The sequence below is a fragment of the Oryctolagus cuniculus genome, chromosome 2 (genome assembly GCF_964237555.1).
Source record: "Oryctolagus cuniculus chromosome 2, mOryCun1.1, whole genome shotgun sequence".
In the NCBI taxonomy this organism is placed as follows: domain Eukaryota; kingdom Metazoa; phylum Chordata; class Mammalia; order Lagomorpha; family Leporidae; genus Oryctolagus; species Oryctolagus cuniculus.
In genome coordinates, this window is record NC_091433.1 from 105,236,805 (window position 1) to 105,252,710 (window position 15,906).

The 15,906-nt window shown below is 39.1% G+C and overlaps 1 long non-coding RNA gene across 2 annotated transcripts in view; it reads right to left on the reverse strand.

Moving 5' to 3' along the window:
• Nucleotides 1-6,538: 6,538 nt before the first annotated feature.
• Nucleotides 6,539-15,906, reverse strand: part of LOC103346809 (uncharacterized) — a 30,461-nt gene continuing 21,093 nt past the window's right edge. For both annotated transcript variants that reach the window (XR_007915214.2, XR_007915218.2), the window contains exon 4: nt 6,539-14,319. This is a non-coding gene — a long non-coding RNA (uncharacterized lncRNA). The remainder of the gene's footprint in view (nt 14,320-15,906) is intronic.

Consider the following 15,906-nt stretch of genomic DNA (forward strand, 5'->3'; position numbering starts at 1 on the left):
TGTAGATATTAGTTGTGTGTCTTAGAATTCAGTCTTTTATTCATACATGGCTTCATATTACTTTGGAGTTTGGCAAAAGTGAAAGTGAAAATAGAAGAAATGAGATGAATATGTAGGGAGACTAAAGGTCAAGACAAAGATTTAAAGGAGGATAAACATATTTACAGGACATCTTTGTGCTTTCAAGAAAAATATGGATAGGTAATAGATACAATGGACAATTCAATTAATTGAAATGGATGTCTGCTTAAGAACATTGCACAAAAACGAAAAACACTCAGAGGAAGCAGTCCAGATATACATTTATCTATGTCCAAAGAGCAGATGACATAGATCATGAATCTTCTCTGTTAAATTAAATATTTACAAAGGAGTAGTATATATGTTTTCAAAGAAATAGTCTACAAATTTTTTAAAAAATAGAATTTTGGCAAGAAAGATCTCATTCAAGCTCCATTTAGAGGTGCATTCTCCCCACCTCACTTTTCTTTTTCTTTTATTTTTTTGCCTTAGCAATATTTATTTTTTTAAACTTTTATTTAATAAATATAAATTTCAAAAGTACAAGTTTTGGATTATAGCGGCTTGCTGGCACTGTGGCATAGCAAGTAAAGCCACTGCCTGCTGTGCCAGCATCCCATATGGGCACCGGTTTGAGTTCCGGCTGCTCTACTTCTGATCCAGCTCTCTGCTGTGGCCTAGGAAAGAAGTAGAAGATGGCCCAAGACCTTGGGCCCCTGCACCCATGTGGGAGACCTGGAGGAGGTTCCTGGCTCCTGGCTTCAGATCGGCACAGCTCTGGCCGTTATGGCCAACAGGGGAGTGAATCAGCAGATGGAAGACCTCTCTCTCTCTCTCTCTCTTTCTCTCTTTCTGCATGACTCTTTCAAATAAAAATAAATAAATCTTTAAAAAAAAGCGCCACCCTTCAGAATAGCTTTATTTCTCCTCAAAGGAAATTCCATTAAGAAATGGACGACTATTGGAAAATCCTCAAATGTTGTATGGCCCATCTTTTGCCTGCCAGATTCACCCTTCCTTTGTGGTCTTGTCAGGACGTTAGACAGAGGTGGCATAGAAGGACTAGGGAGCTGCCCCAGCAAGATCCCAACAGGTGAACACACCACAGCCTGGAAGGAAAGCATTTTTCTTCAGGAATGTTTCTCCAGTGCCATCTATGATAAAGATTAGCTCCATGTCAGCTGACAACACTGAAGTCTATGAAGGGCCCAGATCCATTTTCATAGAGCAGGCAAAAAGAATGAATTTGGCTAAGAGACAATAAATTGATAACTGATACATAATGATATAATTGAATTAATAGGAGCCAGCTCAAGGGATTCAAGAGCTTGGATACTTTTTTCCACTGCATAGAAAATATCTGAGTTTGGTTCTTGATTAATTCAGTGAAAATGAAAGACAAAGGGAGAAATACTGTGTGTGAGCATTCATGTTACCTTTCTATATTAGCTTTTTGGCACTATAATTAAATACTTGAGGCAACTGAATTTACAAAGAACAAAGTTTCATTTAGCCCTCAGTTTAGAAGACTTAAGTCCAAGATTAAAAGGCTCACTGGTTTGGGCTCTGGTGGGGGTGGCAGAGAGCTTGGCAAAGCTCACGCAGAAAAACGAATTACATGTCGAGCCAGGAAGAATGACAAACTAAGCCCACATTCGGGGTTTTTACATTTTTAAACTCTTTATTATTAATTTATTAATTTAATTTTATTTAAGGAATGCAAATTTAATGTATTTTCTACATACAGAATCAGAAACAAAGTGATAGTTTCCACCCCGCCCTCACCCCCGCCCAGGCTCTCAGCTTTCTTTGGAGCATGGCCCCAGTGACCACCTCCTGAAAGTTCCAACTCCTCCTAATAGCTATAGCTTGGAGACCAAGTCTTTAACATGTGAACCTCTGAGAGACATCCAAAGTAATATGCAAATCATCACAACTATGTACACATACATGTATGTGCCTATTTATATATACATACATATACATGTCCATGAACACATACTGGATATTTTCTAATTGCAAAGAAATTGAAAAAGATAATGCTATGTTTAGGTTATATTTGTAATATTATTCTTTTTTACTAAACTCACTGTGCATTACAAGTAACTTTTTTCTTTAATCAATGATACATAACCAGAGAATTGTGTTGAGTCTGTTCAACTTGCTTCCAATCATCTAAGTTTGTACTAGAAGATATACCAATATGAGATAAACGCCAACTTCTGTACGAGTGTGCAAAATGTACCATACATGATCATTTTGAATACAAAAAGTGACAACAGAGCAACATACATCAGATTTTTCAAATAATATTTTTTTGAAATCCTACTCATCTATAAAACAGACACCTGACTGAGGTAGTCCAACATGTGTTCATGTATATCACATTCATCACTCACCACATCATCTTGGCAAGGAATGCCTAGGTCCTTAAGTCTATCTGCCTTGTGAGAAAGGAACTATGATATAAGTTCTATTTCTCCCTTCATTGTTCTCAGGACCTAAATAAATAGCACTCTTTGTTCTTGTGGATGTCTTTATTAAGAGTCCTTCATTTGGTGAGCAAATAGGTGGGGTGTAAAGAAAGTGTTGGTGGCTGGCGCCGCGGCTCACTAGGCTAATCCTCCACCTTGAGGCGCCGGCACACCAGGTTCTAGTCCCGGTCGGGGCACCGGATTCTGTCCCGGTTGCCCCTCTTCCAGGCCAGCTCTCTGCTGTGGCCCCGGAAGGCAGTGGAGGATGGCCCAAGTGTTTGGGCTCTGCACCCCATGGGAGACCAGGAGAACCACCTGGCTCCTGCCATCGGATCAGCACGGTGCGCTGGCCGCAGCGCACCAGCCACGGCGGCCATTGGAGGGCGAACGAACGGCAAAGGAAGACCTTTCTCTCTGTCTCTCTCTCTCTCACTGTCCACTCTGCCTGTCAAAAAAAAAAAAAAAAAAAAAAAAAAAAAGGTGTTGGTGAGCCACATAAGCTATCCTCAAGCCTATTCCACAACATTCTGGAACTTTTAAAAATCATTGAAAAAAGTTTCCACAGAGCACTCACATGATGCATTTTGTATCTAAGAATATCACCCTGTCACAATTGAAAGGGCATAGTGAAAGAAAAACAGTAAAAAGACAATTGAGTTTGCCCAGGCAAGCAATATTGTTGAGGACTAAAGGTAAAATAGTCATTATCTGATGGTAGGAATAAGAATGGACTAGAATAACGTTTCAGGGGTAGCAAATCTTTGACTTGCTAATGGAAGAACCAAAATTCAATCCAGGATGAGAGAGTTGGAGTAAAAATTGACAGTCTTCCCCAGATTAAAATAGGAAGATCAGGAGTGAGAGAGGACTCTGGAACATGCCAAGTTGGAAGTATGAAAGGACTTCAAAACATTTGTGGAAAAACAGAGTTAAAAGGTAAGTTTATTTTCACAGTATGCATTTCCATTTACTTACTTTTTTAAAAAAAAATATTTATTTATTTATTTGAAAGTCAGAGTTACACAAAGAGAGAAGAGGCAGAGCTAGAGAGAGGTCTTCCATCCACTGGTTCACTCCCCAATTGGCCTCAACAGTCAGAGCCGAGCCAATCCAAAGCCAGGAGCCAGGGGCTTCTTCCAGGTCTCCCATGTGAGTGCAGGGGCCCAAGGACATGGGCCATCTTCTACTGCTTTCCCAGGCCATCCAGAGAGCTGGATCGGAAGTGGAGCAGCTGGACTCGAACTGGTGTCCATACGGGATGCCAGCACTGCAGGCGGCGGCTTTACCCGTTATGCCACAGGGTCGACCCTTCCATTTACTTTCTGAAGACTTCTTTTGTAATGAGGTCAAAATTTCCAGCAGAGCCTTAAGGATGTGTACTGAAGCGAATAAAAGAGGTCTATGTCATTTAAACAAATCTGGAAAAGTTGTTGAAAACAAATATGACAGAGATATTTATTGCTTTCCAAAAATGCAAGTTCTCTTGCACATTTTCTAGCATCTTTTCATTCGGGGGCTCCATACAGCTACTGTTGATGAGTGAGCTATGGGTGGGAGTGGTGTGTGACACATCCTTGCAGAAGCAGGTATGGCCGTCCAGCACTTTTGTGCAGCCATGGTCCAGGCAGCACCCCTACAATATATAAATAGTTGGGACAGGACCTCTATATGGGATACAGCATTCCAAATGGTGACTTAACATGTTACACCACAACACCTGCCCCTAAAAGAGTAGGATTTAACTAAAGGTGATAATTAAAATTATCTGGAAGATTTTCAATTAAAAAATCTGTATTCTATGGTGGACATTTGACACAGCAGTTAAGATATCACTTGGGATGTTTGCTTACCATATAGAGATGCCAGGGCTCAGGTCCAGACTCCATTTCCAATTCCAGCCTCTTTATGAACTTTCGTTGTTTTCTGTATTCATAGTATATTAGCTTAGTCATCCTTCAGTATCCGTGGGACATCAATTCCTGGACCCCAGTGGATACCAAAATCCATAGATGCTCATGTCCCTTATGTAAAATGATATTGTGTTTGCATATAAACTATACCCCCTCTCACATAGTTTAAGTCATCTCTAGATTACTCTTAATTCCTAATACAAAGTAAGTGCTATGTAAATAGTTGTTATACTTTATTGTTCAAGGAGTCATAACAACAAAGAAAAAGTCTGTATGCATTCAGTACAGATACAGCAGTTGTGGTCCTAACTACATTTTCTTTTTAATTAAGATTATTTATTTATTCATTCATTCATTTTTATTTGAAAGTCAGAGAGACAGAGAACTTCCTTCTGTGAGTCACTCCCCAGATACCCATAAGAGCCCGGGCTGGACCACGCTAAAGTCAACAGCCAGGAACCAGAAGCTCCATCCAGGTCTCAAACACAAGTAATAGGGGTCCAAGTACTTGGGCCCACATCTTCTGCCTTCCCAGATGCATTAACAGGGAGATGGAAGCAGAGTAGCTGCAATTTGAACCAGGACTTTGGTACAGAATGCCGAAGTGACAGTATGCTGACTTTTTATCCAGCAGTAGCCAGCACATGTGTACACAAACACAAATAGAATAATAAACAATGTTGCATGTATTGGAAACAAAAATATTGAAGTTGGAGAAAAGCATCATTTTTGCTGGTAACATAACCTGATATGAAGTTCCCTCATGGATCACAGTGAAAGTTGTATAGAGAAGCAATAAGCAGAGTGGACACAACTGGGTAGCAAGTGACCCTATTTGTGGTAATGCTTTTCAGAAGGGCTGATGTCTTAAACATAAAGAAAAAGTGAAAATCTTTAAGAGCCAAAGTGAAATAATAGAGGTAGAAAACATCCTTATGGCCTTGCCGAAAACAGAGGAAATGTTTGGTGAAGTCAGAGAATTGTTTCCCAGAGTGCTTTGTGAGTAACACCACTCCATAAAGTGCCCCTATAGAGTAAATACTCTACTGTTGAGGAGTTCTTTGTCACTACTTCCAGTCCTTGGAGCCTCACAGAGCTCTTAGCTTGTCAGAAACCCAAAGAGATCCTTGGGTTAAAGAAACTGATTGAACTTTAGCCAATGTTTCATGTGTTGGATTAAAAACAACTCCCACTTTGTCCCAACCAGCAAAGTCGCATGCTTTAGTACCGTGTTCTTTAGAAAACAGTTTGGAAATGACAACGTTTCATATTCTTTTGGATTGCACTATGCTGTGCTTCCCATTCTTTGTGAAAGACTGAACAATGGCAGAAGATGCTTGCCCACATTAATAAGGACTGAGGATCCCTGGGTCTGGTCGCCAGGACATATCTGAAGAATCGCTGGCTTAAAAATAGTTAAAAGTTTTGATCACTAACAGTATTAGCATTGTCCCCTATTTAATATTATAGTAAATACTAATTTTCTTCAAGAAAAGCTCTGTCCTTTTGAAGGCAGTCTTCCTCCCATAGTCAATAAGATACTATTTAATAAGATACCCTGTGTTCCTTTGTTCAGAAGAAGAGCTTCATTTTTGCCTTTGATGCATCATTAATGTAAAAGAGATTTCTGGAGGAAACGAAGCAAAAGACTTAGGAAAAATGAACCAAGTAAAATGAAAAAGTAAAGCAGGCTGTTTGAAACATCTTTGTATCATGTCAATAAAATGCATCAATGTTAATCTGTTCAGCTCTGGAGAGGGAGATTAGAAAGAGAAGATTCTTGAGCAGGCATAGTGGCACAGTGATTTAAGCTACCACCAGCAACGGCAGCACCCATATTGGAGTGTCAGTTTGTGTTATGGTTACTTCGCTTCTGATCCACCTTCCTGCTAGTACACCAGGGAAAGCAGTGGAAGATGGTCCATGCCACCCAGGTGGAAGACCCAAATAGAATTCTTGGCTCCCATATTTGACCTGGCCCAGGCTCGGCCGCTTTGGTCATCTAGGGAGTGAATCAAAGATGGAAGATCTCTTTCTCTTTTTTCCCCTTCTCTCCTTGTCTGTATGACTCTCAAATAAATAAAAAAAATCTTTTAATTTTTTTTAAAAAAGTAAAAATAAAAGAACCTGTTATTAGTAGAGAAGAAATGACACTAAAATTACAAAATGTTTGGCGGGGATACATAGCTCCTTTTTTATGAATGTCGCTGAAAAATTTATCATGACATGCTCGTGTTTTGAACTGAAGGACAAAAAATTGTCAGAGAAAAGAAGTTATGGAGAAGGGAGAAAAGTTCAGAAGTATTCAAAATAGTTCTCAGGGTAAGTTCACAGAAGAATTAGAGGAAACAGTCAAGCCACAGATAACTGAGTCTAGTGACACTGCTGCAATTTTACAAAGGACAAAACTGAATATTGTTTTAGATTTTGTTAAGAATTTTAATCAAAACTTTGGAAATCTGGGCAAAGTCATTCTTGTCGCGGTTTGTGATGACCCACAATACAGCACCCTAAGTGGTGAGTGTGAGAGGAACAGCCCTGACTTGGCTGGAACGGGTGTTTGGGGGTTCAGGCTGGGTGGAGATGTCCTTGAAGATAAGCAGAGGAAATCTTTGAGAGGAGTGGAATGGGGTAGAAGAGAACTTCCAAAAGCCCCAGAGGATTTAGATAGTCCTACCTGAGTGCTTACCAAATAGCTTAATTTCTGCATTTGCGATGTTCTGTTTAATTTTAAACAGTCAGAAGTGGCTGAAAAAACAAAGTATAATAAAGAAAAGCGATCAATGGTTAGGATTTTGAAAATCAAGTGAACTAATGGACTAAGAAAAGCAAACAGCAAAAATCATTATTGTGTATTACTTAAGGGCACCCATTTTACAGTCTGAGAGACCCAGGTTGATTTTTTGAGTTATATCACCTTATTAGCTGCAAGAATTGGGCAGCTCACTTAAGGTTTGACATAGTTTCCATAGCCAGATAGTAATGCCTGCCTCTCAGGACTGCCAAACCAGATTTGAGATTCTTATTACAATGTCTGGCACTTATTTTTCATGTTTGACAAATTACTAATCACAAAAGAGTGAGAATCTGATCAGAGGAAAGCCTGATACAACTTTCAGTGTGATACAAAACAAATTTAAATGCAACTTTGAAGGCCTTTTAAAGATCCATAAAGGGTGTCCTAGTATTCTCTTGTTTAGAATGGTAGAGAAAAATTTTTAAGCATTGTACAGTGGAGGAAAGTCATCTATACCTATTTTCAACCTAAAAAATACAAACAATGTAAATGAAATCTTAGGAGACAACACTGTTTTGACATTTTTGCTCTTTTGTTTTTCTGAAGAGACATCTAGGAGAACACTTGGATATTTGAATGCCAATATGAACTTAGTCATTGAGTGGTGAAGTTAATTTTCTAGTAAGTGCTGTTAGCACTAAGCATATCATCCACACAGAAGGAGAGGCATATTCAATCTGATATACACAGAATGCAAACATCTGAGTTATACATCGCCCTAGTATAACATGGCTTGTCTCTATATGAGCCCAGATGTTACATGAGTCTATTTGAGGAAAAACAAACCAGTCAATATTGTGCTGGTGCTTAGTGTACTAACCTCACAGGCAACTCGGACAGCTGCTCTTCATTGGGAGGGTGTGGACATGCTGAGTCTTTCTAATCTAATCTTGAGCTGGAATTAACATTTCTACATACCTCTTCCCATCCAGAGGTGGGCTAATACACAGCAACCTCCATGAATACTAACACATTCGTGAACCTTATTCATTCATAAAATTTTTATCACCCACCCATGATGTGTGATGCTTGGTTTTCAGCCCTGGGGATAGAACTACAGGCAACATTGCACTCAGAGTGTCTCTGCTCTTGTGCAGAAAGATAGATCATGCACAGGTAAACAAGGAGGACAAATCCCTATAAACATAAGTTTCACCAAGGAAGGAAAACACAGTAATGAGACTTAGAGTAGGCTGTCAAGACATTTCTGTGGAATGAAAGAAGGAAAACAGTTCCTCCACAAATGTCACTTGGCAATCGCTCCAGGCAAACACAGATGCCCTCTTCCTAAGGTTACGGGTGGTGGATTTTCTTCCTTGCCAGCTATGCTGTAAAAGCCCATAAAGAGTGAGTTCCTTGGCCTCCATCATACACGCCTCCTCCCCCAGTAACATACACATACATAAGTTTCTCAAGAAACTCTCCAAGTCTACATTTTAAATGAGATAAACATCATTAGAATGCTTCCTATAATCCGTATCCTGTCCCCTAAAATTCTAAGTGTTTATTCATATTCAATACACTTGCATACTTGTAATCCAGGTGCTATTCTCATCTCCTTTATATAATGCAAAATTTTTAGGAGCAGGGAAATATAGTAGCTTGTGAAACATCACACATCAGCTGAGAGTCAAAATTTAAACCAACACAATGTGGCATCAGGGTTTGAGGTTTCCTTTTGTTGGAAGTGAAGGAGTCATCATCATGATTTAGTATTTTCCTCTCAACTCTGCTTCATAGTATTTTCATACTCGTCCAGCCAAGTCTCTGAATGCACAAGTTTTGTCTTTTTCCATCAAGATCTTGGAGGATCATCACAGGGAGACACACATCCTACCTGCAAGGGATCAACTCCTAGTTCAACTGACTTCCTTGACCAAACTGTCTCATGACTTACCAGTATCTGTAGTTTGCCTTTGGGGACTATAAATTGTGCTATATGGAATCATTTTATTTCTTATCTCTTCCACTAAACTATAAACTGAGAGAGGATATGGGTAATTTTTTGTTCCAAATATTTAGTAAAAATCCAGATATGTAAGATTATTCATGAGGTGCTAATGAAATGAATGAAGGAATATATGATGAGAATAGAGCTCCAAACCTATACGTAGTGGTGACTTCTTAATTGGTTTTAACTTTTTCCCAGAATAGTCATTTCTTGCAGACAGCGAGGTACAATTAAGCAGTAAAATGCTTCTGCTTTTTACTGGACCATCAATGTCACTAGCAGAAAATTAAGAGAATGAAAATAATTGTTGCTTTGAACTCTCACAGCTGAGGAACCTTTATTTAGAGCCTCTTCTAAAATAATTATCTTTTTATAAACATGCATTTGATCTCATCTACTCTTTCACAAGTTATTCCTGTGTTTGGTGCTCTGTTTTGACTCCAAGCTACCTTCTGGGTCCCCATCTGTCAATAGCAAAGTGCTACAATTATGACTTCCCCTCAGTCAAATCTGCTAGTTTTCTCATACTCAGTTGCTGTAGCACTTCAGCCTCCCTCTAAAGATCCGTGTCTTTAATACTGCACATTTCTCTCTACAATTCATTTACTTACACTTTTTCACAGATTTTTGTCGACACGTTACAGACTTTGACACTTGACAGTTTTCTGAAGCGTCTGCTAAGTAAATTGAAAATTGGGATACTACAACAGGAATTCAGCCTGTAGCTGTCTGTGTCGCACTTCTGTTTCACATCATCCAAAGTCCTATTGTAGTCAACTGTGCTGTAGAGCTGAAGCTCCAGCTCCACTTGGCGTGGAATTGCCATTTCGTTTACTATGCCCAGTGGTAGAACTTTGGACTGTAGGCATTATTTGCTGAAGAAGACATTTTCAAAACATATATCTGATAAGAGACTTGTGTCCAAAATATATAAAGAACTTACAATTCTATCATAAAAAGAAAATAACAACTTTAAAATTATAGAAAAACCTGGAACATTCACACAAATGGCCAATAAGTACTTGAAAAGGTATTTGACATCACCTCATTAGGACAAGGTAAATCAAAATCACAACATACCACTTCACATTGGTTAGTATGGCAAAACACAGAAATAATAAAACTGCTGTCAAGAGTATAGAGAAATTGGAATCTTGTTCCACTGCTGGTGAAATTGTAAAATGTCACAACAACTTGGGAAACAATTTTAGTTCCTCAAAAAATTAAACATAGGTTTACCATAAGAATGAATAACTCCATTCATAAACACACACACACACATACACACACACACGGATGCACACACACAAGAAGAGAAAACATGTCCGCACAAAAGCTCATACACTGCTCTTCACAGCAGAATTATTCATATAATGAAGATGTGGAAACAACCCAAATATCTGCCAATTGGCAAATGGATAAACAAAATATGGTGTGTTGAATAATCAATGTGTTAATCTTCCACAGAAAGGAATGAAAAGGGGTTCTGCACTGTGCCGTAGTGGGTAAAGCCACTGCCTGCTGTGCCGGCATCCCATTTGGGCGACAGTTCAAGTCCCAGCTACTCCACTTCTGATCTAGCTCTCGGCTATGACCTAGGAAAGCAGTAGTAGATGGCCCAAGTCCTAGGGCCCTTGTATCCACATGGAAGACCAGAAAGAAGCTCCTGGCTCCTGCTTTGAATTGGCCCATCTGGGGAGTGACCCAGCAGATGGAAGATTTCTCTCTCTCTAACTATTCCTTTCAAATAAATAAATAAATATTTAAAAGGAATGAAGTACTGATCCATGCTACAATGTGAACCTTGAAAAGATGATGATCAGTGAAAGAAGTACATCCAAGGTCACGTGTTATGTAATGACATTTATACGGAATGTCCATAATAGGGAAATCTTATAGATAGAAACTATTTTTTTTTATTTGACAGGTAGAGTTATAGACAGTGAGAGAGAGAGACAGAGAGAAAGGTCTTCCTTCTGTTAGTTCACTCCCCAAATGGCCGCCATGGCCAGCGTTGCACCGATCCAAAGCCAGAAGCCAGGTGCTTCCTCCTGGTCTCCCATGCAAGTGCAGGAGCCCAAGCACTTGGGCCATCCTCCACTGCCTTCCCGGGCCACAGAAGAGAGCTGGACTGGAAGAAGAGCAACTGGGACTAGAACCCAGAGCCCATAAGGGATGCCGGCACCGCAGGCGGAGGATTAACCAAGTGAGCCACGGCGCCAGCCCCTGGATAGAAACTGCTTTAGTGGTTGTCGGAGGCTAGGAGAAAGGTGAGCGGCTGGGTACAGCTATGGGATATATTTAGAGACTGTGTAAATGCTTTAAAATACTGTTTCAGTGGTGGTTGCACAATTCTGCAATATTGAAATTGGATAGTACCATCAAAACAAATAGATTTTATGGTATGTAAATTAGATCCAAATGTGCCTATTTATGCTTGATCATAGCCAAAAGGCTGAGAAGCAATAAATATATCTATTTAAGAAAGAATAATATTCTACACCTCCAAAATTCCACGGCTAAATTGGTGGTATTGATTCAAGGGTGTTATAAATTCTTGGACAAAGTTGAAGGGGTAAAATAATTTTCCAGTCGTTACTATCAATGAATGGGTCTGAGGCTAATTATCATGTTTACAAGGCACATTACCCCTAATTATTAATATTACTATTACCATAATAGTAATATTACTATTTTAATACAAATGCTGAAAAAGTTTTTCATCCAGAGAATTATGTGCATATATATTTATTATATATTTTGCTTGTGCTGTTAATCAATTTCACTAAACAGTATAGTTATGTGTTCAAATTTACATACCTTAAGGAAACCTATGAAATTTTTAATTAATAATTTCAATTCAAAATAGTACAAAAAGGAAAAATTAACTTAAGAAGTGAATTTTTTTATCCTCTGAAACCTTTCTTGCTGTTTGTAGATTTTGTTTTGGTTTCTGAATTTCTGACCTAACTCATTTCATGTCTGTGACATTGGACTTGGGGATGACCACTGAGGAGTATCGTTCCTTCTTATTTTTTGTCAGAACTTACACCCATTGATTTTGCTAGCAGAGTATTCCTTCTAAAATAATAAGGTCTCAAGAGATAACTAGGAGCAGGTACCTTGTTTAGAGTATCATGTGGACTACCAAATGAGTGCATGAATTTCTGGGTGCATATATTTTCTATGTGTGTGTGTGTGTGTGTATGCGTGTGTATTCATACCCTCAGAAGATTTAAGACCTAATTTCAAATTGTTAAATTGCATAGGAAGATGATACTATATATTGAGACTTTAATTCCCTTCATAATGAAGAGATGAAACTAGCATGTTTAATTTTAGAATCACATTTTAGTGTGAGAGACCTGATTTCTATTGATTCAGTAGATTCTTGTCCTACCTAATTTACAGTGGTAGAATTTTGAGGAAGCAAACATATATAAATGTGTAAGTTTCATGTATAATTGGGAAGCATAGATAAAAATAATTTGACACTGAAATTTATATTTAAGAAATGGTACACTTTGGTGCAATCAATTTTTTATTATGCTGCTGAGATCAATAGCTACAAATAAGATATAAAAACTCTATTATTGATGGGGCACATGTCAGTATAAAATGTGCTGTTTTCTATAGCATTCAGGGGTAGAAAATTGCATTATGCAGTTTCCAATGATATTCATATTGCTCTGTGAAGAATGGCTGTTAAAATCAATGTACAGTAAGTCAACATGAGGATATTTTATAACATTATAACATTGAGAAAGGCCAAAGCACATATACAAAAGAAACTTCTGTTTTTTTAAATATTATCTTAGATTCTTTTGTCAGGGATTGGCTTGAATTATCAAGATAATAATATTTCACCATTTGAAAACCAGTCCAGATTGGTCATTACTGAATCTGATTATCCCAAAAAGCTTCTGATCCTTGTGACATTAACTAAATAAAATCTTAATGCTTAAAATACTTCACATTGATGAGGACACCATGGAGTAGCCAGGGAGCACATGTTTAAGGTGGGGTGTGAAGTTGATGCAGGTGGCAAATCTTTGGACTCGAAAGATACGTTACACCTGGTATAGGTCATGATATTTTAGGTCCACAACATGCCATCCCCAGCTCAGCAATGCCATTCATTTAGAAAATAATTGTGCTCTATGCAAGGAAGGAAATAAGGAATATGTTGTATTAGAAATCTTCAAATAAGGTCGCGATGGTTGAGGACATTTATTTCCTTTTAAAAAAAACCTTGATTTAGGGGCGAAGAGGTTTTAATTTGCATGCTTTTTTTTTCTGACAAATAAAACAATGTCATAATGTTTCCAGATACTTCGCTCCATCACTTCTACTTCAATGATAATCCATTTGTCCATAATATAAATACATTTTAATCTATGATAAATGGTGTCTATCTGGCCTATTTGAAACAGTACCTGTTTTACATTTCTTGTCATTGAAATGAGACTTGTTTAAAACAAATAACTTGACAAGGAAATCTGTTTCAAAGAGGTTCATATCATATTTATAGTCAAATGATATTTATTCATTATCTAGACAAATGTGACACTCTGTGGGGCACCTGAACCTACTTATAAAGCAGAAAAGAAGAGAAAATTCACCTAGAGAGATTGATATTTAAATTTTGAAAGCCAGATATTTCTAATTTGGAAGATAATTTATGTCTAAGTAAAACGATTATGAGAAAGCAGTGCCCTAAAGGAAAGAATGGAAATGGATATGATTTCATGCATCAGCTAAAGGTGAGAATGTGTGTCTCTGAGTCGTGTGCATGTGTGTGTGTGTGTGTGTGTGTGTGTGGAGTATCATTACTACTAAAATTCTGACATTGAACATTTTTTAAGCCATACACCAGAGTCTTGCTCCCAAATTCTGTATTACCAAGATACTTTTAATTTCATACTGGAGCTGCCTCAATCATCTATAGCTGCCAGAACAAAATACCACAGGCTGGGATAAACAGCAGGTACCATTGTCCTACAGTTCTGGAGGCTGCAAGTCCAGGAACCAGGTGTCTGCAGGGCGGCACTCCTCTTGAAGCTGCTCTCCCTTGATTGCGGATGGCTGTCTTCTCATTGCGTCCTCACATGGCCTTTCTTCTCTGCACTACCATCCTTGGTGTCTCTTCCTCTTCTTATAAAAGTTCTATCAGATAAAAGATCCACCCTTATGATCTCATTTTACTTTAATTGTGTATTAAAGGCTCTATCTGGTTATTCTTGTAAGTGAATAAGGTGATGTGCGAAAATGGTTTGCTGCCCACTTGTCCCAGAAAACCCCTCAAAATCATGCAAATCAAGAGTGTCAAATCTTTGTGTTCTCTTTAAGAACACCTGAGAGACTTCCCAGGCCATCAAGGGTATGCACATCTGAAAAGCCACCAAATACTTGAAAGATGTCACACTAAAGGAGCAATGTGTGCCCTTCCGTACATACAGTGGTGGAGTTGGTAGTGGGACCAGGCCAAGCAGTAGGGCCGGACACAAGGTGGGTGGCCCAAAAAGAGTGCCGGGTTTCTGCTGCACGTTCTTAAAAATGCAGAGGGTGATGCTGAGCTGAAGGGTTTGGATGCAGATTCTCTGGTCGTTGACCACATCCAGGTGAGTAAGGCCCCCAAGAGGAGCTGCTGTACCTACAGAGCCCATGGTCAGATTAACCCATGCATGAGCTCCCCGTGCCATTTTGAGATGATCTTCACTGAAAAGGAACAAATTGTTTCTAAACCAGCAAAGGAAGTGGCACAGAAGTAAACAATATCCCAGAAGGAACTAAAGGAACAGAAACTATGACTCAGGAATAAATTTAACATGAAAAAATTCCAAATTAAAAAAAGGTTCTATCTTAACATTCAATCAAACTGGTGAAGAGGCATTCAGAAGGGCCGAGGAGAGGTGTGCAAGGGGTGTGATTCCGTCTGTAACAGGAGCTGTAAAGGTGCACATGCGGCTTCCATGTGGTCAGTAAATTTCCTAAAAGTGATGTGGCATTCAGGAGAGGAAGACTCATTTAGGTCCTTTTAGATCTGAATGGAAGCAATCATTGCCCTAAAATGAAATGGGGATGACCTAGCGAGCAATATGAACCTTTCAATTCTGAATTGCCAAGAACTGTTGGAACTGTGATGAAAACAGCCTCTATCGGTCTGGCACCCGAGACAGGCCCTGAAAGCAGGCAGGTTATCCATCAGTGGAGGTGGAAGGTGAGGGCACCGTAGCATAGAGAGGGCAGGGCTACTGGAGAAGTGGACACGGGCCACATGCACAGAATGCTGAGTAGCATATTTTAGTGAGAACCTCTAGACACCTCAAGGAAGCAGTAACAGCAACACCCACATTGGCAAGCATATTTGAGGGGTCTTGAGAAAGTTCATGGAATCATGCACATTTGTCACAGCACTAAAGACACCTGTTCAGATGCCTGCATCTCATATTGGAATGCCTTGGTTTGAGTCTTAGCTCCACTGCTGATCCCGGCTTCCTGCTGATACACAACCTCGAAGGCCTCAAGCGACAGCTCCCGATCTTGAGTCTCTGACACCCAAATGGGATTCCTAGATGGAGTTCTGAGCTGTTGGCTTATGTCTAACTCAGGCCTTGCTATTGTGGGTATTTGGGAGGCAAGCTAGCAGAGGGAAGATCTGTCTCTTTACCTTTCAAACAAATAAAGATAAATTTTAAAAGGGAACTCATGGAAATGTATATCATGGTAGGTGGATTTTAAAATTATGTTCTG